At 56.3% G+C, this 19,207-nt stretch overlaps 1 protein-coding gene across 1 annotated transcript in view; it reads right to left on the bottom strand.

Annotated features, from left to right (window-relative positions):
* Positions 1–3,563, bottom strand: part of KCNN1 (potassium calcium-activated channel subfamily N member 1) — a 76,075-nt gene extending 72,512 nt beyond the window's left edge. The window contains exon 1 of the mRNA XM_073324115.1: positions 3,138–3,563. The gene's annotated coding sequence lies outside the window, so the exon portion shown is untranslated. The remainder of the gene's footprint in view (positions 1–3,137) is intronic.
* Positions 3,564–19,207: the final 15,644 nt, after the last annotated feature.

Genomic DNA, 19,207 nt, shown 5'->3' with positions numbered 1-19,207 from the left:
GTGCAGGGTCATTTTGGGGGGCCAGCATTGGGGGGTGCAGGGCTGTCTTGGGTTGCAGGATTGGGGCTGTGTTTTACTGGATGCAGGGCTGGGGTCAGGTTTGTTGGGGAAAATCTACCTCCTCACAAAAAGCCCTGGGAGGATCCCTTTAAGAGAAGCCACTGAACTGGTTGGAGCGTGTTCCACTGCCCTCTACAGGATGCAATCAGAACTGCTCGGTGGTGTGTCAGAGACCCTACACAGCACACAGTAAATGGGGATTCTCCTTTAGCTCAGGTGGGAGGGGCTGGTGTTCTGTGGAGAGGAAGATCTGAGTTCCAGCCCTGGAGTCACTGCAAAATTCCTAACATCTGCAGCATGCAGCGGTTTCAAGCCCAGCACTCCCTAGAGGCTGGGGGGTTGTTAGAGCCTCCATGGCACCCTAAACATCAATTAAACCTCAGCATTTCTGTGGGGTAGGTGAGCCCTGCACCTAATTCACAGCTGAGGAAACTGAGGCATGGAAAGGAGAAGTGAATTGACCAAGGTCACATAGTGAGTCAGTGTCAGGCCTGGAAATAGAGGCCAGGAATCCCAAATCCCTTTCCTTCCCCTCCAACTAATGGACCAAACTTTCTCCAACAGCTGGGTCTAGAACTCAGGAGTTCTGACACTTCCCCCCTACCCCCCCGGTCTAGACCAACAGCAGAGCTGCTCTTGCTGGAGTCCATTCTATTATTTGCGTAACAGCACCCGAAGCACAGCTAGTGTCTGGATTTGTCAAAAGGGAACAAAGGGAATTTAAGTAAATGTAGCCAATTCCAATATGGCACCAGACAACCAGCGTTAATTACTTGTATTACAATAGCGTCTAGAAGCTCCAACCAAGATCAGGGCCCCTTGTGCCAGGTGCTGCCAGACACACAGCGAGAGACAGGCCCTGCCACAAAGAGCTCACAGCCTAAATAGACAAAGGGTGGGAGGGGAAACTGAGGCACAGAGAGGGGACGTGACTTGCCCCAGGTCACACAGCAGGTTGGTGGCAGAGCTGGGCCTCCTGATTCCTAGCCCAGTGCCCTACCCACTAGACCACACTGTCTCCCAACAGCACCAGCAGAACAGAGAGCAGGGTGAATAAGGGATGTAAATGAGGAGGTAGGGGGCAGAGATGGGGGGGACCTAGGGCTGGAATAGCAGGAGAGCTGTGGGTTGGGATTATGGGGCATCGGCAGAGCTGCCTGCCAGGCCCAGGACAGGGCTGAGGCTCACTTGAAACAAGGAAAGCTGCAAACCCGTTGCCTCCGTGCCTCAGAGAGGCCCTTCCGTGGCGCCCGCCTCATGCTGATCACGTCTCCTGAGCCACAGCTGCGGCTCTGATGAAAGTTTTTGAAAGGCCGGCTAATTAGCGGCGTGCTAGCCAGGCATGGCCCTTGCTCCCAGCCAGGCTGGAACAGCCCCCGTTGCTAGGCTGTCAGCTCCCTGCAGCCTGCCCGCTCCGCACGGGAACGTCCTTCCACATAGCAACTCCCAAAGGGCTAGGGAGCCCCAGAAGCAAAAATACATGACGTGGGCCCCTCAGCTGCCTGGGCCCAGATCCCGACCCGCTATGCAGGGGCTCTGGGCCTCTTAAAGGAGGACGATGGCCCTTCCAGAGAGCATGTATCAGGAGGGAACAGAAAAGCTGAATGTAGGCTCTTTGGGTTGAGTCAGGCTGGTAATTCAGAACAGAGCATAGCTCTGCTGCTGTCTCTTGAGCCCAGCCTGCACCCTCTGATCCCTGCTATCCTAGTCCTGGGGTCCCCCTCACAGATCTGATGATGCCTCTCTATCCTGACCCCCAGCCACCTGGGATCTCCCACCCGCCAGCTCTGCTGGTGCTCCTCAGTGCCAACTCACATCCTCCCCTGCCATTCCAGCGCTGACCAGGCTGAGACCCCCGCACTCATTCCACCACCAACCCAGTCTGCAGGGTGGGCGGGCAGCCCCTGTCGTTCCATGGCCCAGCCTTCAGAACAAAGCAACCCGAAAGGAAAACGCCCAGGGGAATCAGATCTCGAGTCCTTCAGCAACCTGCTCTACCCACCACGGCAGGCGGGGCGCAGCTGGGGGCTCATTGGGCCGGGCAAAGACGGAATCCCGCTTCTGATCCGTGGTGACGACGAGACCGGGGCAGCTCCTCAGCTGGTGCGAATCGGCTCAGGCTGCCCTGGAGCTGGGCTGACGGACGCCAGCTGGGGATGTGGCCCGAACTCTCCCCAGCCTGGCTGGCACGGCACCTCCTGAGCTTGCAGCTGATTACGGAGACATTTGTCGGTGCAAAGTGCAAGGCAAGCGTCCAGAGCCACCAGAGCCAACGCAGAGACAGAAATGCCCTGTAAACCCTGTGCCAGGACGGCCAGTCGGCCCAGCCCAAGCATGGGGAGAAAACTCACTACAGGATTGGGGGAGGGGAGAGATTTTAAACCCATTCAGGAAATCTGGCACATTGAGTGGAGTGTGGAGAATTCAGAGCTGCTCCTACAAGTACCTGTTCCCCCCGGGGTAGAATCCACCCCCAGCCCTGCTGCTGGCACGTTTCATGCCCATCTGGGTGCCAAGCCTGCTCGTGCTGGCAGATAGAACACACCTGCTCTAGCTTCAGGACATGCCAGTTGCCCCGTCACTGCAGGTAAAGCCCTGTTGCCCCACTTTAATGCCGTGCCAACCAACTAATGCACCAGGGGATAATTTCAGGGGACAGGGCTGCACGGGCATGGGAAAAGCCCTGGATCATGGATTTAAACGCAACGCTTACAAGAGAGGCCAAACAGGGCAGCATCCAAATGGCACCTGCATTTTCCACCCACAATCGGATGCACTTTTCTTGATTGTCGGGACAATTAGATGCCTCCAATCCAACCCACCCTCAAACTCCAGCCCAGCCCAGGCCATCTGCTGTCGCCTAATCTGCAAACCCTGCCCCAAACCCAATCTTAGGGGAGAGATTTTCCTTCTGCCTTTGCCCAGCCAGCCAGAAACCATCTTCTGAATGCACAGCAAGCAGAAGAGCTTGGGGGTAGATGCCACTTACAAGCCCCCTCCCTCCGCACAGATCCCCGTAAAACGCTACCAGCGACAAAGGCATTCCTCTAAGCCCAATATTCCACCCGCCCGCTTACCTGCCAGCCACGGAGCTCAGTTCTGGGCCTTTGCTTTGAGCAGGGGACCAAACCGCTTCCTGCTCGATGCCCAAAACGGGCCGAGGAGCATGCAGGGCTCACTTGCAATCTTGGCTGTGGGTCTCGTCAGGTGAGCGGCCAAGGGAAGACGTTCAAAAGTCGATTGGGTCGGAGCCGCTTTTAAGCCAGGGGTGGCTCAAAAACCCCGCTGCAGGTTTAGCGTCAGGATCCCGTTCGGAGCTGAAAGGGCGTGGGATGTTTCGGGTGAAGCGTGGGGATGCCCCCCAGTTCCCTCCCCGAAATGGAGGGCTTTCTCTGCTCTGGATGGTGACCTTGAGGCCTCCCCCAAATCCAGCCGGGCACACTAGAGTGGGGTGGGGGAAGAGGTTATTTTTAGAAGAAGGAGTCACTCTCATCGCATCCTTATTGTTATTGGCTCGGGCCGACTGTTTCTGTGACCGGCTGCCAAATTCCGGCCTCGCCCCCAGCCCTGCGGCTCAGAGAGCGAGTGGCTTCGGGGGGAGAGCGGGGGCTGCACACAGAACAGGGGTGGAGGGGGCAGCAAATCCCTGTGCTTTGCAAACGGAGCAGAGCTGGAAGGGGCCTCTCTGTTCCCAGCTCCTGCAGGATGGTGCCGCCCAGCCGGCCGGCTGGCTTTCAGTAGCCCAGAGCGTGGCCCCAGAGAGAGGGTTCTGCAGCCCGGCCCAGCCGATCTCCTGGGCTGGGTGTTTTGCCTGCACATCCCCTTCAAGTGCATCCCATGTGCCCCCACCACCGAAGACCACCACTCCCCCTTGGCGCTGACCCTTGTCTGACCATTCCCATCTCCTCCCCCACAGGGCCCACTCAGGCAAGCTGGACCTGTGCAGGTGTTCTATACCTTGCCCTCCCCCCAGGTCAGCCCCTCCACCATATTTCTTGCCCTTCTCAGAACTCCCTCCGGTTTGTCAATATCCTTCTGGTCTCCAGGGGGCTGGGAGCATCCCAGGGCAGCCTGGGCCGAGCCACAGAGGGTGAAAGTCATTCTCACTTCCCTCCCCAAGAGACAACTGTTGGGCTGGGTGGGGAGCCAGACCCTATCCGTCCATGGGAGCCCCCATGGCCACACACCAGCCCGTTGGGGCCTCTACGGAACCGCAGCCCTTCCTAAGCAGGAGGGGATTGCAGAAAACTAGAGACACTGAGGCACGTCTACACTACAGACTTTGGCCAGCCATAGCTCGGTTGGTCAGGGTGCGTCTCTGACTGACAGAGCTGGGCCAGCAGGAGCCCCTAGTACAGACACAAGCTCCACCAGCAAAAGTGTGCTTCATGGGGCCTGGAATAAGCTATCCTGGCAAGAAGCTACGTCCACACTAGGAGTGCGTTTGCTAACCTAGCGTACTGGTATGGCCATGCCGGCAAAGCCTTCCAAGTGTAGCCCTGGCCAAAGATTTTGGCTTCTACACAACTCGTGTTCCAGCTTCAACTGCCTTTGTTTACCATAGCTTGCCTAGAACTCGGTATGGCATGCAGACACCTTTAGTGGCTGAATAATGAACTGCAAGCACCTATCATTACAGCCAACCCCCCCCCGCCCCCCCAGGTCTGGTGTACTCTGCCCACATTATCCCTCCATCTGCTGCAGTTAGCGTTATTAGGGCCCTAGTAGGCAGGAAATCAGATTCCTGTCTCTGTCACTGACTCACTGCGTGATCTTCGGCAAGTCACTGCCCCGTGCCTCAGTTTTCCCGTGTGGAAAATGGGGATGATTTTACTTCCCTAAGGGGATATTACTTTGTCAACAACAGAAGAGCTCTCCTGGGCCCTCCGATGAAAGGTTGCGGTGACACAACATCTTATTGTTATTCTGCTTACACATGCACAATCACACACACGCTCGGAATTTGTACCTGTATCTGCAGCCGGGGCATCTATTGTCTGGATCTATATTTAGATGGTTGCTGGCTTTAGGTCCACCTTAGGCTGGGCAAATCCACATCTGCAGGAAGGCCAGGTCCCTTTTAACGTTTCAGCCTTTGAAGTCCCACCAGCCATACCTCCTCTCTCCTCTCAGCTTTCCGTCCTCACTTTAGCATGTGATCCACTTTCTCATTTGCCCAAGGAAAAGTCATTTAATCTGCTTTTTGTGATCTTGTCGCAGATCAAATCCCAGTGTTAGCTGAACGCCTGAAATTTAACTGTTTAGCGACAAGGCCCTGCTAGCAAGCTGTTCCCCAAAGAACTATTGTCCTCTGTTTGAGTCATTGGCTGCAGAATTAACACCAGCCGGTTCTATTCCTGGCTGCAGTAGGAATTAATATCAGCAATGGATTTACTCCTCCAGTCCTCCCAGCCTGGCCAGAACTGGTGCAGAAGTCCATCTGCCCTTTGGCTGTGTGGCAATGCAATAGCAAGCCAGGCTACCGAAATACGAGACACTCTTCCAGGGTGTCTGCCCCATTCAAACCGTTGGGCTCCACCCTGTGTCACTCTTAGCCCAGAGAGCCCTGGTGAAGCTGGGGAAGTTAAAAGGCTGGAGGTCAGACTAGATGACAATGGCCTTGGAGCCTAGGAATCTCTGGACCCCATTCACCCTGCATTGGGCCTTTATTTATTTAGCAGAAAATTAAAAAGGGATCCACTGTGCAGAGGGGCCATGCTCATCTGTCTCGAGTCACTGACCCCAGCCCCGCATCATCCGGGCGCCCCTGCACGGGGCAGAGGCAAGGACCCAGGACTGTCTCCTCACAAGCCTTCAGCTGGAACACCCGAGCAGAACAGGAGCAGCTGCTGCTCTTGGAGGTCGGGGTAGGGCCGGGAAAGCTCCTGTGAATCGTGAATGTATTAAGTCCCCGCAGCGGCCCAAGAGTGTCTCTCTCTCCAACTCATCCAGCCCTGCTTAGAAAAAGGCTCTCAGAGAGAGACAAAGAACTGTCCTCAGCTCAGCTGCTCCTCCAGCCATCTCTAATTTGCTCTTAATGCCAGTTCCATTGACCTGTCAGGGGATTGGCTCCATCCACCCACCCAGCCCCTTCGCATTCATTGTTTGCAATTAACTGTATTCTTTTTGCTCTCAGAGGCCACCACAGAGCTGCGGCCCCGTCATGCTGCAGAGACACAACGAGAGTCGGGCCCTGCCCCAAACAGCTTCCAGGCAAAACAGTCAAAGGATGGGAGGGGAAACTGAGGCAAGGAGAGGGGGCGGGACTGGCTCAGGTGGATGGCAAAGCCAGGAACGAAGCCGACAGCATCTGTGCTCCAGCAGCGGTGACAGCAGGGACCACATGCACCATGGACCAGCTCCCCGGCAATTCCCAGGGGGTGCACGGCCCCGCATAAGGATTGCCATGGGGGAATAGCTCCCCAGCTCCCTGTGCTAGAGGCCAGTTGCAGCTCACAGAGCCCTTCCCTCCTTTCGTGTTATTTACCCTTTGTACTGAGATTCAGCCTCCTAATAAACAGTCAGTACCCGGCCCCTGAGCCAGGCGCCCTTGGGCGCAGGCAGCTCCCGAGAGACTGCTGCGGCTGATCCCGAGGGTGATCCGGGCCCTGGAGGGCTCCAGAATACTGCACGGCCAGGGGGCACAAAGGCCCGGACCCACCCCCCAAGTGCAGAGACCAGGACTCAAGCTCCCAGCCCCTCATTTCTGTGTATCCAGCGTGAGCCCCCCCTCCGAGACCCAACAATCCCCCCTCCACACACACACTTCCTGCACCCCTCCTGCACCCTGGGCATGCTGGTCGGCTCCCACCCACTGCACCCCAGCTCCCCTGGGAAAGAAAGGACCCCACCCTCCCCCCATGCCTTTGTCCTGCCTCCCAGCCCCCAGCTGCAGGGAATGCGTGCGTGGGGGGGGGGCTATTTTCTCTCCCTCTCCTCGTCATTCCGAGCACGGCTCCCTGCATTCCAGGAACGCCCCCCCCCCAGGCACCCCCGCCCCCAGGCTCCGTGACATCAGCAGCCGCCTGCGCGCCGCACGGGGAAGCCCGGGCGAGGATTCCTGGCCGCCCCGGCGCCTGGCGCGAGCCTGGCGCGAGCCTGGCGCTCCCCGGGCGCCCCCGCCCCCGCGCTGGCTCCTGGCCCGCCGCAGCAGAGATGCCCTGTTGCCATGGCAGCCGGCAGACCACCCCCCCCCCCGGGAGGAAAGGCCGCGAGAGGCCGGACGATCAATAATTCAGCCCCGGAGCCCCGCGCTCGGCTCCGGTCCGGCAGGCGGGATTTCCCCCTCCCCAAATAAACCAGGCAGGGGGGCATCCCCAGCGTGGAGGGCTTCCCCAGGAAACGAAATGAGAGCGGGGGGGGCGGAGTTTACTGCGGGGGGGCTGGAAAGGAATGCATGGCAACGCTGCTAAGGAGCGGGGCGGGGGGGGACGGGGGGGGTATTCCAAGCCGTGGACCGGAGCGAGACTCGATTCTGCAGTGCCAGCGGGGGGAGATGGGGGGGGGTCTCACTGCAGGAGGCGAAGGGGCGCGGGGGGGGGGGGAATCGGGAGGAAATCCCCCCCCCACAGTACAGCGCTGCACCCGCCTCGCTGGAGGATGTTCCGGGGACCCCAGCGAGGAGAAGGGCTGGGCGAGATCGGAGCCAGAGGCGCCCCATGGCTGGGGGGGGGTGCTACGGGAGGGGGAAGGGGGATGCTGGGTTGGATGGGCCTGCTGCCCCGCGGGCCCCCCCTCCATCTCAGCCCCTCGCGCCCCTGCCTCTCCCCCCATCCTGCCTGGGGGGCGGGGGGAGCTTGGGGAGAGCCAGAGGAGACCTACGCTCTCCCCCTACCCCCACACCTCTGGGCGGAGGAGAGGGGGCGACGCCCCAAGCGGGGCGCAGTCCCAGGATGGGCTGCTGCCCTGGCCAAAGGGCAAATGCCGGATAATGAGCAAGAGCGGGAGGGAGGAATCATAGAATCATAGAATCTCAGGGTTGGAAGGGACCCCAGAAGGTCATCTAGTCCAACCCCCTGCTCAAAGCAGGACCAATTCCCAGTTAAATCATCCCAGCCAGGGCTTTGTCAAGCCTGACCTTAAAAACCTCTAAGGAAGGAGATTCTACCACCTCCCTAGGTAACGCATTCCAGTGTTTCACCACCCTCTTAGTGAAAAAGTTTTTCCTAATATCCAATCTAAACCTCCCCCACTGCAACTTGAGACCATTACTCCTCGTTCTGTCGTCTGCTACCATTGAGAACAGTCTAGAGCCATCCTCTTTGGAACCCCCTTTCAGGTAGTTGAAAGCTGCTATCAAATCCCCCCTCATTCTTCTCTTCTGCAGGCTAAACAATCCCAGTTCCCTCAGCCTCTCCTCATAAGTCATGTGTTCCAGTCCCCTAATCATTTTTGTTGCCCTTCGCTGGACTCTCTCCAATTTATCCACATCCTTCTTGAAGTGTGGGGCCCAAAACTGGACACAGTACTCCAGATGAGGCCTCACCAATGTCGAATAGAGGGGAACGATCACGTCCCTCGATCTGCTCGCTATGCCCCTACTTATACATCCCAAAATGCCATTGGCCTTCTTGGCAACAAGGGCACACTGCTGACTCATATCCAGCTTCTCGTCCACTGTCACCCCTAGGTCCTTTTCCGCAGAACTGCTGCCTAGCCATTCGGTCCCTAGTCTGTAGCTGTGCATTGGGTTCTTCCGTCCTAAGTGCAGGACCCTGCACTTGTCCTTATTGAACCTCATCAGATTCCTTTTGGCCCAATCTTCCAATTGGTCTAGGTCCTTCTGTATCCTATCCCTGCCCTCCAGCGTATCTACCACTCCTCCCAGTTTAGTATCATCCGCAAATTTGCTGAGAGTGCAATCCACACCATCCTCCAGATCATTTATGATCTGAGGAGCTGAGGGGGTGAATGGAGATATGGGAGGAGCCAAGGAAATCCCTCCTGCCCCCCCCCAAATCCTCCCCATTCCCAGGGGCAGTGGGGAGCTGCTTTGCACACCCCACAAAGCCCAAGTAGCATGTGAGCACAGCAGGCTGGGGCCCCACCTAGTGGCGGGATAACAACCTACTACTGCTACCAGCCAAGGGAGCTACTCCCACAGCTAAGGGCAGTAGATCATGGTGTCGAATGCCACTGAGGACAGCAGCGAAGCAAAACTTCTGAGCAACTGCCAGCTACGCCCCAGCTCCTGAAGTGTGGGAGCAGCAGGAAGGACAGAGAAGAGTGAAATCTGGAAGCAACCGTTGGAAGAAAAGCATCTCCCCTGGAGATGTTAAGCAAGGCAGTGAGGCTTAGTGGCTGGGGCACTGGACAGGGGAATGGGGAGAAGAGACCTGAGCTCTATTCCTGGCACTGCCATTGCCTGCTGGGTAACGTGGGGCAAGTCACTTCCTCACTCTGTGCCTCAGTTTCCCCTCCCACCCTTCATCTATTCAGACTGTGAGCATTTGGGCAGGGCCTGTCTCTTGCTGTGTCTCTCAGCAGCGCCCTGGGACCCTCCAGATGCTGCTGTGATACAAGTAATATGCACGAGCCCCCGCTGCAGGAGAGGCAGGTGTTAAATACCTGGGAGATTCCCAGTGGGCTCCTGCCCCAGGGTACAGTCAGGGGGGTAAGCAGGAAGGCCGGGCAGGCTGTTCTCCACTTCCAGGCCTCGCTCGTCCTTCACTGCTGTCAAGAAGGGGAATTAAAGCTTCACGGGGCCCATCAATCATGCTGTGCAGGCGCAGCTCAACTTCGGAATAACGAGGTGGATAACAAAACGTTTAGCAGATTAACGGCCTTCACCAACAGCGACCACCCCCAACCCCAGGCCAGAATCACAGGGCTTCTGGGCCCAGTCCTGGGACAGTCCGCTTCCTTTGCTGATCTCAGTATAATTTACAAGCCATTGGGGTGGAGGTAAGAGGGGGACTGAGGGTGTTGCAGAGTTTAACCCCTTCAGTTCCAAGCGCCAGGGCAGGCGGAAAAACAATTTCCCCCTCTCCCCGAAGTCCCCTGCAGGGCAGTCTGTTCTGCCCACCCTGCACTCCTCCCCCCAGCAACCAATCAGTTTCCCACCCCCATGCTCCCACCTGCCATTTTGCTTCAAGCAATGGGCCGGAAATTTTCAAAGACTCATGTAAGGCGCAGCTTAAAGTGCTCTGAAAAATGTGTCCCCTGCCCCATCCAGCCGCACAGGAGCCGGTTGTTTCTGGGCCATGTCCCCGGGGTGCTGGGATGCCCCTCCCCTCCCTGCCCCCCTCACAGGTGGGCTCAGAAGGGTTTTGCACAAACGGCAGGGCAACAAGGTGAAGCTGGGGGAAGAGAGTTGCGAAGGTGCGGGGCTGCTCCCGGCTGCCAGGACCTGCCAGCTCCCAGAACAGGCACCGTGGCAAGGGTGGAGCGAGGTAAAGGGAACCCACTCCAGCAACTGACACTGCCCCACAGCCAGGTTGCCCTTTGATCTCTCGGACACCCGGGGGTCAGGCTTGGGCTGTCCGGATTTTCCCGACCTGCAGCCTCCCCATTATCTCAGTTCTGGCGCTTCATTTGAAACCACCCTGTGCTGCCATGCGCCGAAGTCCCTTGGGACTCTGCAAACTCATTTCACTTACACCGTTTCCCCCCAGATTTGAAGGTGGGTCTCCAGGTGAGAGGAGGCAGGGGATTAACCCCTTGAGGCCCTTAGGCCCCGGGCTGAGACGGTTTCTAAATCATCACGGTCTAGCTCCAGGATTAGAACATGTCCTTGGCCTGACTTTGGGAAGGCGACGCTTTTGGTGCATCGTTATCGCTTCTGCATCAGATTCCTCTTGGTTATCTCCTGCACAAACCCAACAGGCAGAGGGCGGCTGCTGAAAGACACCAGCCACAGAGCAAAGGCCGCAGCGACCTCTAAAAGACCCCCAGGAACTGTTTACTGACCTTATCCCACCCTGCCCCAACACCTGCCAGCAGGGAATCTGGGCACACTCAGACAACAAATTCAGCTGGAGGGGAAAGATTTTACAGAAGAGGGAGAGGCACAGAGGGGACATGACTCATCCAAGGTCACATGCTAAGTCAGTAGCAGAGCCTGGGATAGACCCCAGGAATCCTGATTCCCTGTCTCCCCCATTCTAAGCACTCTGCCAAATCCTAGCCCCCACCTTCAGCACTGGGGGGAGAACCCAGGAGTCCAGACGCCGAGTCCCTGGCTTTACCCACTAGATAATATTCCTTCCCACAGTGGGAAATAGAACCCAAAGCAGAAAATCACAGTCCCGTGATCCACAGGAAATCTGAGCCCCCGGTCGGGTCAGAGAGACTTTTCCTAGGAGGCTTTTAACCACTGCACAAGATGCAGCCTCCTCGGCTTCCCTCAGGAGGCTACGCAGGCCCCAGTGTCACAGGCCGCTGGGCATGTGACTAACTCGAACACTGGATAAGCACGTGCCAATGTCATTGCAGGATCAGGGCCCTAACTGTTAAGGGTCTTGGGGGCAGGGACAGACTGCTTGTAGCACACAGCACAAGGGGGCCTCAGTACGGACGATCAAGAACAATATTCCAGCAGATTTCACTGGCAGCAAGGTCTGTCCCTTTCATAGCCCAGCCGTCCCCCTGCAGGTTTTCACAGTGTGCCCTTTGCAGTGGCATCTACACATCAGCATTATTGGAATTCCAAGAGTTTCTCAGCTCCCTGTCCCAGATCAGGGCCCCGTGGTGCAGGGCGCTGCCCAGACGTGGGGGGAGACAGACCTTGTCCCAGAGAGCTCACAGTCAGAATGGGCATAGGAGGGATTGTTAAACCCATTTTACAGCTGGAGAACCTGAGAGATGCAGGGGCTTCCTCAAGGTCAGACGGGGATACTGCAGCAGAGCCAGGGACTGAACCCAGATCTCCTGAGCCCCGAGGGAGTCTGGTTTCTCCCCACTTTATGCCTAGAATGGCCATGTGAATAAGGCTGTGGTACCAAAGGTGGTGGTGGTACCAAGGGGCTATTGTCCCAGCTCGCTAGCTCACGATCACCCTGTCCTCCCCCCGTTGCTAAGTGAGAGTGATAGATCCCAGCAGGGGAAAGGTAGAGAACGGCCAAGTCTGGTACCCACATGGCCCTTACTGGCACCCTTGAGCCAACTCCATCCCAGGACGCAGTGGAGACCCCAGCAGGCATGGCTCTCCCGCAGAAACCAGTCTCTTGTCCACTGAAACCACTCAGGGTATTTGTCCACCTCCCCACCAGTGCAACCCTGTTAAAAACACTCCATGAAAGGCACCAGAGGAAGATTGGGGCCCTGCAGGAGACCTGCTGTGGTTTGAAACAATTCTGCAACCTCAGGACCCAGATAGCTCTGGGGAACAAGTGCCCTTTGTTGCTAAGGCATCGGTTTCAATGGGGTACGGGTCTGGAGACACAAAGAGCTGGGTCCGGGCAAAAGGAGGCATTAATCAGCCCTCACACACAGCCCCAGCTTTGCACAGTGCTGGAGAGAGGCTGCAAAGCGGGAGACGACAGCAACACAAACACACTAAGTACTCACAAGCAGGAAGGCAGGGAGCTGCAATCTGTCTGCACCAGGGAAACCAAAGCACACCCTAAGGGCAACAGCTGTGCCTGTCACCCAGATTGAAAGGGCCAGCAAGCATGCTGGGAAAGGGTAAGTGCACACTTAGGGCTGGTCATAAAGGCAACCACAGCTGCTAGGGAAGCGGGGTAAACTCCCACCTCCCTGCGGATTTCCAGCCACAGAACCTTTTGTCTGTGCTCGGTATTCAAGGGAGTTACACCGGCCTTTCGGCTTGGCCTGACATGCCCCTGTAGCAAATACTTCAAATAATTATAACCGCCGCAGCCTGCTCTTATCTAGCACTGTCCACGCGTAGATCTCAAAGTGTCAGAACGAAGGCAGGGCAGATGCGTTCTCCCCATTTCACAAATTTCAGTTTTCCACAATCAGGAACTGAAACATTTTGGCTAGGAAAAAAAATGCAAAATGGGGGGGCTGGTTCTGATAAAAATCCAAACAATTGAATCACAGACAGTTTGGACCAAAAAAAGCCACTTGCCCGCAGTGAGAGTCGTGTGGGGAAGTGGCAGTGGTGGAACGAGGGACGAGAACTGGGGCCCAGTTCGGGGCTCCCCACGCCAAGTCCTTCATTGCAGTGATCTGGCCCCCATCCAATTGTCTCGGCGCAGATGCCAAGGCCTCGGAGGGCCAAGGGCAGCATCTGCCCTCCCTCGTCATTGGCAGGGCAGGGCGGGAGAAGCTGCCTATGTGATCCCTGTTCTGGAGACAAGCGGAGGGCCGTCAGCACAGTGCTGGCTGGAATCCACACCCAGGGTCCAGGCCTTGGCCCTGCTGCCACTCACCCCAACTCAGGGGGCCTGCCCGCTACCAGCGCTGCTGCCAATAGAGACAGGCTTTTGGGCACCTGGCCCCCAGGGGGCACTGCTGAGAGTTAGGCCCGTGAAGAGTTAACGGCCAGGTGAGGCGAGGTCCCAGGGGCAGTTCCCGGACTGGTGCATAGCCCTGGTAAGTTGCCATAGTTACAGCCCAGCCACTGCTTGCTTAGGTGGCAGGAATGATCCCAGGCTCTAATTGGGTGGGGGCAGGGGAATTTCCTAGCCCTGTCGTTCTCGTTAACCCCTTTGCTGCTCCCCGGCCATCCCTGTGCACCAGCAGCGGGTCCTCAGGTAGATCATCCAGAGGGGGCAGGAGCCTCCTGGCAGAGGACACGGTGGGATAGCCCGGCCTGCAGCAGTGAAGGGGTTAATGGCACAACTGCTCGCTCCTGGGGCAGGGAGGAGGGTGACTCTAGAAGGGGAAGGATCCGCCCCAGGCCCTTCAGGGGAGTTTGTCTGGAAGTGCAAAGACCTTTTGGGAAAAACTGGAGGAGTCAGGGTGGTGAGTACTCGCTGCTACCCACCAGGCACCGTTCCGATCGGTAACCACCCTAGCCCAGAAATACCCACGAGTACTCGCTGTTAGCCACCAGGTACCATTCCCATCAGCAATATCCCCTAAGTAGCATCCAGAACCCATCAGAAAAGCCTGCTGGGGCCATGTGCTGTTGGGCTGGGTACCAGAAAGATGGTGATCGCTCAGGCTGTGAAAGTATCTCCAGGGAAGCCCCGGTCCCTTGAGCCCAGATGAGGCCCTGCGGGGAGGTGGTGGTGGGAGGGAAAGGGCAGGGCAGGGCAGGGCAGGGGCTCCCAAGTTTAGATCACAAATGAAATGAATTTGTTGATTTCATTCCAGTCTCTGGGGCATGTCTGTGCCTCTGAACCTCCATGGGGTTTGGCGGCCTGGCAAAGCAGAGGGTGCAAGGACCAGGGGCAGTCATAGAGCTGGGGGTGGGGAGCCCAGGACTGGGATAGTGGGAGCAGGAGATACGGGCTGGGATGGAGGGGCTTCAGCAGAGCTGGGAGGTAGGGGGGCCAGGACTGCGACAAACACCCAAATCTACGCTCTTGTGCTTTTGTCTCTAGTAGGATTCTGGGGATGGGCTGAGGGATAATGGCTGGGGGGGGGGGTGGGCAATAAGTAACTGCCAGGCTGAGGAGACATGGGACCCCGGAGCACAGGGGATAGAGCAGGGCTGGGGTGCTGTGCATATGCTTTACTGAATGTTATTTAAGGATCAAATAGCCAGCGGAGAAATACATGAGTCATGACAGGGCCAGGCAGCCAAGTTTGAACAGCAGCGGGGAAATGAATGGGGCTGCTACTGGCCTGCGGGGCTGCCCGAAGGTGACGAAGGATTAATAAAAGTGGCAGTTCCCCTCCCCCCCATTTGAAAGGGCCCCCAAACCGAGTGGCATTGGGCCCTGATGCACAGGGCTGGGCCCGGCTCCCCACTCCTGTTCCAATGACACAGGGTAGGATGGGGCATGGCCGTGCAGTCAGAGCACGGCTCCTTCAACCTGCCACGGCAGACGCTCTCACAGAGATGCAGTTCAGTTAAAGTTATTCAGCAAACAAGGCAGAGCCTGGGGCTGCGGTTGCGGTGACATCTCCCCCGGCAACGCCATCTCTCACTACTCTCATTCTACTCATTGCCAGCTGGCCCAGAAGCACAGCTGAGAGAGAGGGGCAGGACCCAACAAAGCAAGCTACTGCCACAGCAAAGAGTCCTATCTCCCATCCCTTCAGCAGAGCACTAGGCAGCCACCTGCCTCTGGAACAGGGAGGCAGGAAGCACCGGGTGCAAGGTTGAGTCCGGGAGGCTAGGACTAGAGGCCAGAGCCCAGCTAGCCAAGCCAAAATGCAGCCCCTGCAGAGCGAGGGGCAGTGGCTGCCTGGAGCAGGATGTGCCAATGGCTGTCAGGCCCGTAGCGCAAGGCCCAAGCCTGACCAGCCCGAAGCTCGCAGGAGTGGGGGTTTCTGAGCCTGCTTCTAGAGCTCTCAGGTTGCGGTGCCGGTCCCAGGAGGTACTGCAGATCTCCCACCCCCAGCCCTGGAGAGAGGGGGCTGTAGCAGGCCAGCTCGCCCTGAACAGGGTGTCCTCATCTTACTGCAGGAAGAGAAGACACTCCGCTGCTCCATGGCCGGGGTCCCGTGGCTGAAAGAGACAACTCAGGGCTACCAGAACCCACCCGGGTGATCAGGACAACTTAAGGGCCCGAGTCACTAGACAGAGACACACCAACTGCGTTGGCCACTGCCAGACACAGGCTAGAGTACATGGCCCAGGGACCCTAGATAGGCCAGGCCATGAGTCTACTCTTCCTGCCCCAATCTAATAATGCCCCACCTCAGTGCCAAGTTCACTGGCTGATGAATGCTTCCGAAGTACTCCAGCAAGTCCAGCCAGAGGTGATGCAGAGGCCCCCATGGGACAGGTGGGTGCTTCCCCTCAGCCACAGCGCACGCTCTCCCCGTCATGTCTAACTGCCTTGATAAATTGCAATTAATAAGCAGGGAGAAGTTTAAGCACCGCTCCAGTGAGCTTTCTGCTTTGCTGGACGCAGCCAGAGCCAGCAGAGGAGATCAGCCCCAGGAGCAGCGCAGAGGGAAGCCCAGCACTGCTGCTTCCTCTCCACTTGCTCAGCTCTGCTGAGTTTGCAAGGCAAGACAGGTCAGTCACCTCTAACGGGCCAGCTGAGGGGGGAATCCAACTTCTCTTACCACTTCTGGCCTCAGCTCCCCCTCCCCCACCACACACACAGCAGTCCCTTCCCCACTTGACCGAGGACACTGATATTCCCCCATGGTAGGGAAGGGACCAACGCTCACCTTGGTTTACTTCCTGGTTTCTGCAGAAGGTGGAGAGGAGCCCTAGGGCAGCATTGGGACTAGTGTGAGCTTCAGTCCTCTCTACTACCCTTCCACCTCTTTCAAGGTACCGTAATTCTACGCCCCCCTACTGGTCCAGGCCAGGGTTGCCCCCACGCCTCTGCTCCTCAATCCCGAGTGCAGGGCTAGGCAAGGGCAGAGACTGCCACCCCACTCAGGTGAATTTTAGCACTGGCCAGGGCCAGACCTCAGCCAGTTCAGTCCTTTCTCCACACCCCTCAGCGCATAGAATTGGGCTGGAAATCTCTGGACGAGCCAGGAACAACAACAAAAAGCTGGTTTGGGCGCAGGTTAGTACCTCTGCTACTCGGCAGACACAGACAAGCAGGGGGCCCTAGCAGGGGGAGGGGTGTGGGAGCGTTACACAGACCTTTACAACAGGATGGATCAGCTCTGGCAGTTCTTAAGTTTACCCAAATGCACTCCCCACTTCTATTTTTTGACCCAGGACAAAGGTTCCCAAGACCCAACTTAGAAACAAAAAACTCATTTTCATTTGTAACCAAAGCTGCATTGGAAGTTAAACCTCGAGCGAAGGGTGTAAATGCATGAGCCTCTCTCCTCGGCAACCCCTCCAAGGTAGGACAGTCATAGAACATCAGGGTTGGAAGGGACCTCAGAAGGTCATCTAGTCCAACCCCCTGCTCAAAAGCAGGACCCATACCCAATTAAATCATCCCAAACAGGTCAAACAGGGCCATTTCTCTCTGGCCTTCAGAAAGCAACTCAAGCTTTGCTGGTAAAGCTCACAGCAGTAGCCCATGAACAGCTGTTGAAATAGGAACCAATAGCTCCATATTTGATCTGTGCCATGCAAGTGCTGGAGGGGACTTAGAATTCTTCTTCCCATCCCAGCTCAAGGTCACTGCTGGTGGGAAGGCTGTAAATTTCCCCTCGAATGTAGCCCTAAGAAAAGGCTCATTAAACAGAAACTTCTCTAGGCACACTTAAGGGAGATTTCAAACCACTTCAGCTCCCCCTCCATTTTTTCCAAGGACCAGTCTCAATTGATGGAGTGCAGTGGTGAAGGGCCTGAATGCCACATTGTCTACAGAGGAATAAGACAAGAGAATTTCAACCATGCTTGGCCCAAAAAGAATCCAGTCAGGAAGCTGTCAGTGTTGACTCCTGTGATCTTTGAGTGGGAACAGTTTTTCTGCTTCCTTGAACAGATACATACGAAGGAAGGGAAGGGGGAAAAATATGCCAGCATGATCCAAAGGCTTTATTTCTTCAATAGCTTACAGGTTGGGATTTCCATTTTTAATATTAGATTAAAACAAAAATAGGGAGCTTTTCACACTAAAAGGAGAGGGAAAGATGCTATCGTGTATTTCTCCCTGCCCTTGTACCAGCTGGATTTCTTTGAACTCTTGGGGATAGGGGAAGGGGCAGGACTGTTTCAGTCATCCTGTTTCTGAAACAAGTTGGAGTAGGGTGCAAAGAGGACAAAGGTTAATGTGAAGAGTATCCGTCTGGATATGAAGCCAAAGCAATAGGTGAGCTGCAACTAAAAGGGTTTTCAATGCAAACCTTACGGTCTCTCCAAGCTCAGATCAGAGCCTCTTCACAGCTACCACAGTGCATGAGCAGCCACTTGAAATGCAACAGCAAGCAGGCATGTGTTTGGCCACTCCTAAAAAGTGCAGCAGGTGGAGAGATTGCCCTCTGTGTTTAGTGCCATTAAAAGAAATCCCCAACCCTGCAGGCTAGCAGCTAAGGACTCCACAAAAAACCTCCCTACACCTTCCTACTGCAATAGAGGCCAGCCCTAAACTTGACCTGTGTAGTCAGATTTCCATCCAGGGCAGGCACAGATTCAACCCGTGAAGACATTAGGAGAGGCTGCCCGTAGGCTAGTGCTTTGTGGTAGGGGGGCGATGGAAGTGAGGGTCATGAGCTGGCTCATGGAGCAGCTTTACAAAGAATGTCATCCCCAGCTGAGCACGGTCTCCTCATTCACCCAGCAAGCAGGTTAGGATTAAATGCCAGATTACAGCAGCATAGGCTTGACATGCCAGAGACATGGCATGGGTTGGGGCTAGGGCTGGAGCTGATTGCAATCATGGAGCATAAGCACAAAGGCAGGGTGATGGCCTTGGACCAACCTCGTGAGGTTTTAATTTCAAAAGGAGGTGGTTAGAACACAGTTTGGCAGGAACAGGGGGAGGTAAGCATTGTACCTTTAATGTGAGGGCTAGAATTCCACCTTAGCACGAAGCCCTTTCCGCTGCACGCCTGGTGTTTCCAGGAGCACGGCAACTCTTGCAAGGGAATTCTCAGCCTTTTGTTTCAGGGTGGATATTTTATTACCTAGCTTCAATACTGCAGAAGGGAGAGGGTTAGGACTATTAACAAAACACAATGGCACTGCTGATTGGGCCAGCGAGCAGAGTTTAAAGGGCTCCTGGTGAAGGGGTGTGTCTAGGGCAACACAGAGCAGGGTGTCAAACTGGTGCTTTCACGCAGTAGGTGGGAGAAAGTCATTTTGACCCCTTGGGTTAGTTGCCATGGTGCAAGATCCACATTTCCCTTTCGAGAGGAAAACGCACCCCAGGCTACAAGAGGCCCCAGTCTTCCCGGCTTGAGACTGCTCTTCATGTGTAGTGTTCTCTGAAGTCCCATTCTGATCTCCCGCTGCAAAGCTCTAGGATTCCCACACATGGGCTGTGGGGAACTCTGTGTAGAGAAGTGATAGCACCTTACACTCTGCAGCGTTAGGGGGGCAACTGCACTGTGCTAGGTCATCAAGGTCCTTTGCTTTTCCCTTGGAGATAGAAGGGAAGGCAGAGAACGACAAGTGGCTGCACTGGAAGAGTTTCCTCTAATACTGTTCATATCCTTCGATTCCACTCCCTGCCCCCGCTGTGTCACTGACTGACAC

The sequence above is a fragment of the Lepidochelys kempii genome, chromosome 25 (genome assembly GCF_965140265.1).
Source record: "Lepidochelys kempii isolate rLepKem1 chromosome 25, rLepKem1.hap2, whole genome shotgun sequence".
NCBI classification, from domain to species: domain Eukaryota; kingdom Metazoa; phylum Chordata; order Testudines; family Cheloniidae; genus Lepidochelys; species Lepidochelys kempii.
The sequence above is the reverse complement of the archived record's forward strand: the minus strand, read 5'-3'. Positions and strand labels throughout refer to the sequence as shown.